We start from the raw sequence: 12,771 nt of genomic DNA, 5'->3' as shown, positions 1-12,771 counted from the left end.
TCCGTGAAAGCAATGGCTGACAATCATTTCGCACCTTTTTCTGTGAGGACGCCATATTGCTGTCAGCATCGTCATCTACCCGCCGCTTCCACTGCCACTCTGCTCTCCTGCTCACGCCATACCACAGCAAGCATGGAGCCCGCTCAGATCACCGCAGCAGTTGTGACCGCTCGAAACACCACATGCATTATCCAGCAGTATATGCAGAACCAGAACCTGCAAAAGCAGGCGAGTAGGTGACAGCAGAGTGGTGAGGAGAGTGATGAGGACATGGATACAGACTTCTCCCAAAGTACGGGCCCCAGCAATTTGGCCATCCTGGTGGCAATGGGACAGGCTCATGCCGTGGAACATCGATTCTGGGCCCAGGAAACAAGCACAGACTGGTGGGACCGCATAGTGTTGCACATCTGGGACAATTCCCAATGGCTGCGAAACTTTCGCATGCATAAGGGCACTTTCATGGAACTTTGTGACTTGCTTTCCCCTGCCCTGAAGCACCAGAATACCAAGATGAGAGCAGCCCTCACAGTTCACAAGCAAGTGGCGATAGCCCTCTAGAAGCTTGCAATGCCAGACAGCTACTGGTCAGTCAGGAGGCAATTTGGAGTGGGAAAATCTACTGTGGGGGCTGCTGTGATCCAAGTAGCCAACATGATCACTGACCTGCTGCTATCAAAGGTAGTGACTCTGGGAGATGTGCAGGTCATAGTGGATGGCTTTGCTGCAGTGGGATTCCCTAACTGTGGTGGGACGATAGACGGAATGCATATCCCTATCTTGAGACCGGACCACCTTGGCAGCCAGTACATAAACCGAAAGGGGTACTTTTCAATGGTGCCGCAAGCAGTGGTGGATCACAAGGGATGTTTCACCAACATCAGCGTGGGATGGCCGGGAAAGGTACATGACGCTCGCATCTTCAGGAACTCTGGTCTGTGGGAATGGCTGCAGCAAGGGACTTACTTTCCAGACCAGAAAATAACCATTGGGGATGTTGAAATGCCTATAGTTATCCTTGGGGACCCAGCCTACCCCTTAATGCCATGGCTCAAGAAGTCATACACAGGCACCCTGGACAGTAGTCAGGAGCTGTTCAACTATAGGCTGAGCAAGTGCAGAATGGTGGTAGAATGTGCATTTGGACATTTAAAAGCGCACTGGCGCAGTTTACTGACTCGGTTAGACCTCAGCAAAACCAATATTCCCATCGTTATTACTGCTTGCTGTGTGCTCCACAATATCTGTGAGAGTAAGGGGGAGACGTTTATGGCGGGGTGGGAGGTTGAGGCAAATCGCCTGGCCACTGGTTACGGGCAGCCAGACACCAGGGCGGTTAGAAGAGCACAGCAGAGCATGCTGCACATCAGAGAAACTTTGAAAACCAGTTTCATGACTGACCAGGCTATGGTGTGACAGTTCTGTTTGTATCTTGATGAAAACCTGCCCCCTTGGTTCACTCTACTGCTCTGTAAGCCAACCGCCTTCCCCTTCCCCCTTTGATCACCACTTGCAGAGGCAATCAAGTCATTGTTGTTTCAAATTCATGCATTCTTTATTAATTCGTCACACAAATGGGGGAATAACTGCCAAGGTATATCCATTACAACATGGCATTTAATTATTTGATCATATTAGATCTCCAGTTATATAATATAAATGTACTAATTTCCACATCATTGGACATGTATAGCTTTCAGCTTTTTATTGACTTGGGCATAAAGTAATTTCGTTGTCCATAGTAAGTTAGTGTATCAGTCCAACTCTACCAGGTGCTCACTTGTCTGAGTCCAGCGTATCTAAAAGATCACCTAGAGCTCTATGATGAGGACTATGGATCATAACTTCCCTCCTCATGCAGAACAGAACTTTCTACCACAAGCCTAAAGCTTGTTGGTACAAGAGACAGTGGTCAAACTAAGACTAGAGAATGAACTCCAATAGGGGCTAAGGACCATCACAAATCTTACCACCTTCCACACCACATGCAAGACACACTTGCCTTCTCTAACAAACAGAGCAAATTGATCCTTTTTACAATATATATTTTCTATGTTCAACCCTACCAAAACCTAATTCTACCGCTCGGGAGAGGATGAGAGAGAATGAAACACATGACAAGTGTTAGTCATGTCACTTACTGCACTATTGGAAGATGCCCAAATACTGTGGTGATGTAGGCAGTCTAAGACATCACTATAAAAGTATTGGACTTCTTTACGACAAGTTCTCTTTTCTCTAAAGGTGTAAACTGGTATAATTTAAAACCAGAATCTGCCTCCCCACATGGTTTGCAGTGGGACTGCTCCTGGAGTAAGGTATTACGTGTGAGTAAGGGCTTGTCTATACTGGCACGCTTAATCGGCGCAGCTGCAATTGATGCCGTGGTGTTGATGAAAGGTCTGATGAAAATGTGAAGAGTCGATAGGAGAGTGCTCTCCCATTCACTTCACTACTCCACCTCCCCAAGAGGCAGAAGGTAAGTTGGTTGGAGAGTGCTCTTCAACCATCATAGCATGGTTTAGACACCACTTTAGGTCGATGAAAGCTACGTCGCTCAGGGGGGTGATTTTTTTCACACCCCTGAGCGATATAGCTTACATCGACATAAGTAGCAGTGTAGACCAGACCTAAGAGAAGCTGAATCTGACCCTCAGTAGCAGACATGTGTCATGCACTTCCTTCAGCGAGAAAAGTCTTTTTTCTGTACTCTTCAGGGAATGGGGAATTTAATTATGAGATCGCTTTCTTCAGCTTTGCTTCATTGAATGTCTTCGGCCGCTGTTTCCTGTTTGCTATCTGTAACACCTTCTTTTCCACTGCTTCGTCGAAAATCAACTTCAACAAGCTGAAGAAAGTGATTTCTGGTTTTGACTGGAGCCAGACGGAAAAGTGTGATGAGGACTATAGTATCTTTGCTGACAAGCTGAGACGTTGCATAAAAGCAGCTGAAATTGAAAAGCTGAAAAAGGCGAAAGGAAGAATCTTGAATGAAATGAAAAGCTTGTTGGAGAATCGGAGAAACATGAAAAGGAGCTTGGATAACAATCTCGACTACTCCATTCTGTGCAAGCTTATACGGCGAAAACTGAAGGATGACTTTGAGAACTTCCGGAAAGAAAAGCTCCTCAAAACAGCTCAATCACGCAAGAGCCTCAGGACATACAAGCGGGAATTGACGCAGTATAGATTGAGCATAACAGCATTGAAGAACAAGGACTGAGAGACAGTAATCAACAGAGCAGGGATGGAGGAGGTCTGTAAGGACTTCTATACAGAACTGTTCAAATCAAGAATCAATGTCCGTCTCCCAATGCTCCAAGAGTCAGAAGAACGCGTCCCCCACTAGTAATTGTCAGCAAAGTCCGAAGCACACTACACCAGATGATGAAGGGAAAAGCTCCAGGCAAAGATAGAATAATGTCAGAAATGATTTCTGCAGGAGGCAAAAAACTTTGGAAGGCCCTCGCTTTAAGATTCAGTTGATATCTTGAAGAAGGAAAAATACCATCAAGCTGGAAGGAGTCAAATACCATCTTGCTGCACAAGAAGGACAATCGAGAAAATCTTAAGAACTACCACCCTATATGCCTGCTCTCTCACATCTACAAGCTCTTTACAAAGGTGATAACGAACTGACTCTCGCAGAGTCTGGATGAACAACAGCTGAGAGAGAAGGCAGGGTTTTTGAAGAAATTTCAGCATGACCAACCATATATTTACTCTTAGCCAGATCCGAGAAAGAGTGAGGGAATACAAATTCCCGTTGTGCATTGCTTTCATCGACTATGAAAAGGCCTTCAATAGCGTCAAGTTTAGCGCAATATTAAAGGTGGTTGCAGAGCAGGGCATTAACACACAGTACATCAATTTGTTGAAGGAAGTGAATACTGGATGTACAACAGACATTACTCTCCTCAAAACTCCCCTCCGCATCCCAATCGAGAAAGGCATGAAGCAAGGATACACGATTTCACCGAAACTATTCATCACCTGCCTCGAAATGGTTATGAGATCAATTGGAGGAGTAGTGTCAACATAAATGGAGAACAATTATCTCATCTCAGATTCACGGATGGCATTGTACTAATTGCCAAAAGCACCAACCAACTGCCCAGCATGCTACGAAGACTCGACAAGAAAAGCAGACAGGTCGGCCTGAAAATGAACTGCTGCAAAATGAAATACATGCAATTAGATGTCTTACAAAAAGCCCGAATAATGGTAACAGGAGAAGAAATCGAAGAAGTGGAACAGTACTTATATTTGAGCCAAGAAGTTAATATGCACCAAGACCTGAATGGAGAACTCTCGTGAAGGATTCGGGCAGGATGGTGTGCGTTTAATTCCATCAAGGACGTCCTCAAAGGAAAAATCAACAAGACCACACGTACAAATATCTTCAGTTCAACAGTGCTGCCAGCCATGCTGTATAGCAGTGAAACGTGGGCACTAACAAAGAGAGAAGAGCAGCGGCTGTCGGTAGCTGAAAGGGCAATGGAATGAGCTATGTTGGGAATTTCCCTTCTGGATCGCATCCCAAATGAAATGATCAGAGAACGCAGTGGTGTGAAAGATATTGTCGTGGAAAGCAGACATAACAAGATGCGATGGGCGGGCCACACAGCACAGCTCACGGACAATAGGTGGACCGCAATCATTGCTGAGTGGTACCTGTGAGAACAGAAAAGACCACCCGGTCAGCCTCCAAGAAGATGGGAAGATGACATTGTTAAACGTTTTGGACGAACGTGGAGAAGAAAGGCAAGAGTGCGAGAAGAATGGCGGACGTGTTGTGATCGGTGCAGTCTTAACGACAGCTGAAGACCGATTGATCCAGTGATCCAGTGAATTATGAGATAAGTGTGTATTATTTAACAGGATGATGTGATGTGATTATAGGCTATCATCATGCATACCCAAAAGAGGATAGATATTCCAGACTTGAGTCATTAACCATGCAATAATATCCTCATTGTAGTTCTGTATGGAATTTCCTAATTTTAAATGTCTTTTTTAATTGTGATATTTGTCAACCCTCAATCTTGATAATAAAAACTAACAATTTACATTTTAAAACTATTTTCCCTAGAGTAATTGAGACTGGGGTTCCGTATCCATCCCTTGGACTAGCATCAGGATCTCTCTGGAAGCTAGTTGGTTAAAAACAATCTCCCTCAATACCATTTGATACAACTTATATCATACATGGATTTTCATTCTGAAATTCTAAACTTTACGACTGATTTCACAGACAGATGAAGACAAATTTTAGAGAATTTTGTGCATAAATATTTAAGTTTCAGAAAACCTAAAACAGATTTAAAAAAATACAATTGCAGTGTTAAACATTCTGTTGCAGCATTGGAAATCCATAGACAATAATAATATACCACTGGTTTAAGAAACAGTGAAATGGACAAATCTAATGTCATTTACTAAACTGAATTAAATGCAAAAAGTATATATACCAAGCATAAATTGTGAAAAGTAAATTATATTTTATTTTTTTGTGAGTGTTCTTTCTGCCCCAAAGACTAGTGTACACAAAAACATATTTTTACTAGGCACATCTTTTGACACTTTATTTTTGCTTTTCATAGAATCTGGGAAAAGGACTAGAAATAGTTTGACCTCAATATATGCATGTGTTAGTTTATAACAGTGGTTATCAACCTTTCAAGACGACTGTACCCTTTGCAAGAGTCTGATTTGTCTTGCATACCCCCAGATTTCACCTCACTTAAAAGCTATTTGCTTACAAAATCAGACATAAAAATACAGAAGTGTCACAGCACACTCTTACTGAAAAACTGCATACTGTCTCATTTTTACCATATAATTATAAAATGAATCAATTGGAATATAATTATTGTACTTAGATTTCAGTGTATAGTATATAGAGCAGTATAAATAAGTCGTGTGAAATTTTAGTTTTTACTGACTTCACTAGAGTTTTATATGTAGCCTGTTGTAAAACTAGGCAAATACCTAGGTGAGTTGATGTACCCCCTGGAAGACCTGTAAGTACCCCCAGGGGTACACGTATCCCTGGTTGAGAGCAACTGGTTTATAACACCTCAGACAGTTAACCCTGTAGTGTGATATGGAGGGAAAATAAGATGTTTTCATATATTTTGTAAGAAAGATACATCAACCACTATAGTGGGGCAAAAATTGGCATGTTTGTTAAAATTCGCAAAGTAGTTAAAATTCACAAAATACTTTAAGGGACGTAGGCACTAGTATGTCTAGCAAGACACCTAAATGCTTTTATTTATGATATGTGACAGCTGGGCCTGCTAGATAAGAAACGCATTGTGAAACAGGAGAAGTAATTTTCCTGCCACTTATTCATAGTCACCACTGCTATTAAAACAAAAAACAAAACAAAAAACCAGAGGAAACAAAATCTCAGCATTTGGGAGAAAAACTCAATACTTATTTTGTAAACATTATGAATTGGTACAGGGATAGTCATTCCACTTCATTTCCCACACTTGTTAGATATTAATCGGCATGGTGAAGAATTCTCAGTAGTTCCCAGATGCATTTCTTTGCTAGATGTCAAATATTGTAGGACAGCTGCTAATAGCTATTCAACTTTAACAGTTTCTAATGATGTATATAGACCAAACCGTATTCACGGCACGTAACTTGAGTGTACCTTGGAGAGAGATAATAGCTCCCTGCTCTGGCAAGGAGGGACTATTAGATCTCTCTAAAGAAGTGAAATAGACTTATCTGAAGGAATACATTGAGATGCACTATCCCCTCCATTTCTGAAGCTTCCTCTGGGCTCCATGCCACAAGATCAGTTCTGGTAAAGTACTACAACACTTCAGATAAGAAAATATCAAACTATTGATCTGCTGACTGTTAGTTTCTCAAAAATCCTTTCCGTTCCTCAACACCATTAGAGTATAATTACAAAAGAAGGACTGAAGGCACATTGTTGTCTTTTCTATGGTACTGCAGCTCTGAAATCAGGAAGAAAATGTTCTCCTCTGACAGGATAATGGACATATGCTTTTAGAAATGTCTTGTAAACCTATGTACAAAGAGTGCCTCAACTGTGAGCATAATACGACTTAAAAAGGACTTCTGTAGAAATTATAACTTTTTAAAGTAAATTTTTAAAGTAAACATTTCATACAGTGATGTTTTGTATTAAACACTGGTTCTAGGTTAAAAAGGAAGAGCTAGACTAAAACACATTGTTAAAAAGAGATTGTACAAGGACAAATTCATTGCTGTAGTAAGAGGATGCAACTCCAGTAAAGCTGAGCTTTTTTTTTTCACCCATCGATAATATGGCCCAAAGTCCTCTTGTTGCCCGCTGTGAAACTAAAGTTAAAGAAAAAGTTGAGAGCTCCAGGCCTGGTCCAGAGAAGAATCTAAGCATGTGGCAAACTGCACTGTACTCTCCTGAAGGAACTTAACATCTTCTATTTTCCTGAAATGCCAACAAATCAGAGCACTGGTTATAGACTACCAATGATGCAGCTTACTGCTTATTTGACTGAAAGTAGATAAGGGGCTATTTCAGACTGACAATGTGGGAGAAGGAATTGAAGACAAGGAAAACTAGGAGAAACAGGAAAAAAGAACTGGCATAAGACTAAGACTGTAGAAGGATGCCACTTTGCCCTGAAAGCATGAGCTTCCCTATGGAGATAATTTAGCTACATCGGACACTAAATTGCTTGGAGTGAGTTTTCTTCAGGGTGAGTTGATCAATTGACCTGGTGTAAAGATAAAGCAATGGACACTTACATGTAAGAAATCTACAATATGATCAGGGCAGGGACTGTTCAGAAAGGATCAAATTCATCACTTTGTAGAGGACCAGCGCTGGGTTTATGAAACACTTATTGTGATCTCTGCAATATTGAAGCAGAATAACTTTCCAAGTTTATGGGATGTGTGACAGTGAAATGTGATCATGTTGATATGAGAGCATCTGACATCACTGTTAAGATTTTGTGCTAGAGTGGGAGTTTGGGGGTACATAATGCTTTTTGGAATCCGTTGGAGGTGGTAATGAAAACTTGCTACTGTGTTGCCTACATTATTTTTGATGTGAAAGTTACAAGGAATTCAGGAGACTTTCCCCTTTTTTCCCTGCATCTCGGACTGAGTTGGTGGGGTGTGTACTGATACCTTAGCCGTCACTAAAGGAAGCTTTTTTTGGTGTGTTTACATGTTACAATAAAGTTTATCCTGTGTAACTCATTAAAATCATGCTGAAGGATCTCTTGCCCAAAATAGTATCAGACAGAAATGTCATCAAGTTAATGCCTCACTTTACTCAGTCAGTGGCACTCTAAAAGCCTGTGTAACTATTACAGATCATACTAACAGATGGAATGGGGAAAAGAATGATGTCAGGGGTAAGTTAGGGACTTTTGAAATGGAAAAACATGAAGAGGGGGAAAAAGAGGAGACACATAGAGATAAGTCCCTGTTAGGGAGAGACTTCAATATCCATCCAAAAATAATGTATTACAACTTCATATTTAAGTCATTATAGGTTTGTTTGCACCTTTACTAAATACTAAGATACAGCTTCAAGAATGTTATAGTTGGGATACTTGGAAATATAATGCATATGTTTAGCTAGTTATATTACAGAATGATAAAGCTATTCAAAGAAGCTCCAAAAGGTGTCTGCTTCTATATCCAAAGGACAAGTAAATGTCGAGAAGATAGACCATGTGCAACATTCATGTTTTAAGTAGAGGTCTAATTGTAAAAAGGAATGCAGTGTGATATCAGAGCAATAAATCTGGCTAAAGTGGGCTCTACCAACCCCTACTATCTTGCAAGAAAACTTGTGTGTTCTTAACTTGAGGAAAAACATATGCAACTGAATATGAAACACTTATGAAATAAGTTTAAAACAAACACCTCTGAAATGCGTACTTGCAAATGTTTGCTAAATGCAGAGCTGCTAAGGTCACTTCTATGTGAATAGTAAAATGCTTTATGTACCAACATGAATTCTAATGACTTTGCTAAACTAATAAACTAATAAAAGGCCATTTAGGTATAGAATACCTATATTAATGGAGAATCGATTATGGCAGTGCACAAACAAAGCCTTAACCAACCCTGGAGGCAGAATTCTTGTCTTCTGAAGTGAACAATTTTGAACTATTTAAAAATGAAGAATTTGTAAGTGTCTTCTTAAATTAAAAAAAAAAAGGACATTTTGAGAACTAAACTTTCTGGATAAAGAACAGGAGCACTGGAACTTTTTTGAAAGCAGAATTTCTCTTCTGATCAAACTAATACAGTTGAAAGAAATCTCAAACTGGATTGAATTAAAGTTAAAACTTTAAAAGTTACCTGGATCTTTCCTACCACAAGAACAAAGGCAATTAAAGAACATTCAACTGTCTGCCTATTCAGGAGATGAAAGCATCACCTAAGCCAACCAGCCAATGAAAGGGTAGAAAGAAATCAACTTTGAATCTAACAAGCCTGAAAAAGATGTGTGTTCCTATAATTCCATGTACATGGTAAGGAGAAGGGTTTAAACTCTGATGTGAGCACTCCTCATGCACATTTAGCTATCCTGCTGAAACACAGCACTCTATAAGCACCCTGCCATAGACACTGATAACAAAAACAGAAAAGACTCAAGAAGAAACCCACCCAGGAAAAAATCTTCCCATGGATTGGTGAGAGGAAGTTAACTTAAGATACTCCCAAATGATTAGATTTAAAACTCTTGTAATGATTTTCTTGGGATATTGAAATGTTGTAACTCGAAACACTAATAGTTTCTGCTGTTAGTCACCAGGAGTTTAGACCATGTATTCCTTTGGAAGAGACATTTTAAACAGTTTAAACACTGGTAAACAGAATGTTGTGGGAACTGGCTTTAAGATTCATAATTGGCCTGTCTTAAAACAGATCCTTAAATGGTTTCTTCGATTACATAAGATTTAGTTTAAATTGCTTACTTTATAGTAAGTAACCTGCTTAGGTTATTACTAACTAGACAAGTTTCAATTGCCCTTAAAGAAATTTTGCCCATATGTAAGCAGGGGAATAATCCCGCTCTTGTGGGGAACTTTCCTGGCTTCTGCACTACCCCGGTGAAGTGGGCTAGCGAAAGGATCTGAGTCCTCACTCCCACTTCCTTTTCCCAGTGGCCTCCCTGCCCTTGAGGACTTCCCCTCCTGTCTGGCAGAGTCCTCGTAACCCCAACAAGGCTGGCCCCAGGATTCCTGGGGGGCTTGACCCCCAACCCTGCTGTGGTCACCTAGGACAGGGGCTAGGGTGTCCCCACTCCGGGGTACTCTCTCTGCACTGGGCACTTCTCTGACCCACTGACCATTACATACAAGTTAAAGCAAATGCAAGTTATTTAATCAACAATTAATTTTAAAAGGAATAAGGAAAAATGGGAAAGGTTAAAGGAAACCCATCAACCCGCTCTGTGGCAGGGAACATCACAGTGTCTCTGGAATGTCCGGGCAGTTCACAGTCTGTTCCTTGTAAGTCCCAGGCATTCTTCTCAGGCCCTGACTGTGCTGTAGGGATGCTGTGGGTTGGACACTTGCTCTGGTGCTGGCCACATGCTCTGAGGCTCTAAGTGGTAGGACCCTTCTTCCCAGTATCGCCCCCGCCCTGTCGGGGTTATGATCCAAGCCTGGCCTGCAGAGCCCTTTGGCTGAGGCATCTCCCTGTGCTGGGCCTGCTGCCCAGGGTCCCCCTTGCTCTCCCCAGCTGCTCACCGCACCCAGCTCCGGACTGCTCCAGCCCCAGCTGCACTCTGTCTCAGCGCTGCTGCTGCTCTGCCTCCAGCTCCCTGGGCTGCTTCTTTGGCCCCTCTGGCTCTGGTTGCTGCAGCTCTGCTCCCAGGACAGGTCTGCTCCCTGGGCTGCTTCTGTGACTCTGCTCCCAGCACTGACCTGCTTCCTGGGCTGTTTTTTTGGCCCCTCTGGCTCTGGTTGCTGCAGCTCTGCTCCCAGGGCAAGTCTGCTCTCTCTGGGCTGTGCCTTTAGCTTTGGAGCTGCAGCTCTGCTCCCAGGACAGGGTCTGCTCTCTCTGGACCTGGCACAGCTCTGCTCCCCAGCTTAGCTTGGGCCCCTGCTTTCTCCTCAGCTCGGCCCTACTCTATCTGACCCAGGCAAATCCAGCTCACACGGAGGACGGGACCTCCCTGGCCTCCTGACTCCCTGATTAGCCTGCTCGTCCTGTCATTCAGGCTGACCTGGAGCATTGGCCTCTCCCCATTGTTCCTGGGGCTGTCAGTCTCAGGGTCCTGATTCCCCATCGACCCTTCCCCCTTTTTAGTACTGGGAACTAGCCAACCAAAACACCCCCACTGAAAATTAGTCAGGGGGCAACAGTCCCCTTACACATACATAAACAGTTAAGTGTCTAATAAGATTCTAAAACTGAATTCACAATTTTGGAAAATATACTTTGGGTTTGGCTTACCAAGAGAAGCACCCCTAGTGGTGATTCACTCTCAAATGTATAATCTTTGTTAAAAGCTCTCCACAGAGATACATGCAAGGGATCGTTACAGAAGTAACCAGTTTATTTTGTATTTGGTCATTTTGTTTCCTTTAATGTAGCCAGGGTTAACTTCCTTGGTCTCGATCAATGTCTACCCCTAACCCTAACTCCTGTGCCTAAAGAGTGGGAACCACACCCCTGAGTTGGCAGAAAGAGAAACAATTAGAGCTTGCCTACAACTTCTTGTGACTTTAAACACTCAGTAATTTTTAAGATAAAATTACTCAGCATCCAACAATTTAAGACTACCCCGTTCCACCTCACATCTCTCTAATGCAAAGCCTGCAGGAAAAACCCTTCATGTGGATTCCTCCACATTTTTCTAATGGAATAATCAGAAGGTTTAGCCCCCAGCACATGTACAAGGGACACAGGCACTTAAGTAAAGAGATCATGTGCTGCAAAGGATTCTGCTACTGGAAGTTGCCCCTGCAAATCTCTGGGAGTATTTGCTTTATGTTAAAGTCAGTGCAGCCTCAGACTGTATTAACTTTGGAGTATATTGATCACTGGCATCAAGGGGGAGAATGTATGTGATAGAGTGTACCTGGTCTTTGTGATTCCCTAGAGGAGGCCCTGTGGTCCTACTACACCCTGCCCCTGAAAGGAAGCAAGATGTGAGGAGGGGTGCAGTGAAGGTAGATCCTCCAGGCCTGCCTAGAGAAGTCTCTTTGGAACAGCCGTCTTGGAATGTACAGAGACCTGATACTCAGAGGGTTAGGGACAGCCAATCAGATCCCAGCAGGCTCAGATAAAAGGAGGTGCAAGGCCCAGGAGTTCTGGGAGTGCAAACAGGACTGCAGCATGGTATGCAGCTGCAAGGAAACAGTCCAGGTGACTGTTCCCCTCTACAATGGGACACAATACTCCCAACCTGACTTTGCCCTCTCCCACATCTTTCCCATGCAGCAGCCCCCTGCAAGGGATTCAGGGCACTGGGGAGTATAGTGTTGCAGTCCTCTTCCTGCTCATAGAGCTCCCTGTGCCAGAAGATCCACATAGAGGGTTTCATCTGGGGGGATATCACCCACCCAGATACCAAAGTATCTCTATGAAAAGGTTTTGGAAAAGGAACAAGGCTTGTGTGTATAAGTTGAAATTAATGGCAATCATTGAAGGGTGGCACCAATCAACATGTGCATAAAGAACAAAACAAGATGTATCCAATTTTCAGTCTACCGAAGTTCACAAGACATGAGAAACACTATTGAGACTAGTGCCAGAAAGCATATG

Source organism: Natator depressus, chromosome 4 (genome assembly GCF_965152275.1).
Source record: "Natator depressus isolate rNatDep1 chromosome 4, rNatDep2.hap1, whole genome shotgun sequence".
Taxonomy (NCBI): Eukaryota; Metazoa; Chordata; order Testudines; family Cheloniidae; genus Natator; species Natator depressus.
This window is presented reverse-complemented; position numbering follows the sequence as displayed.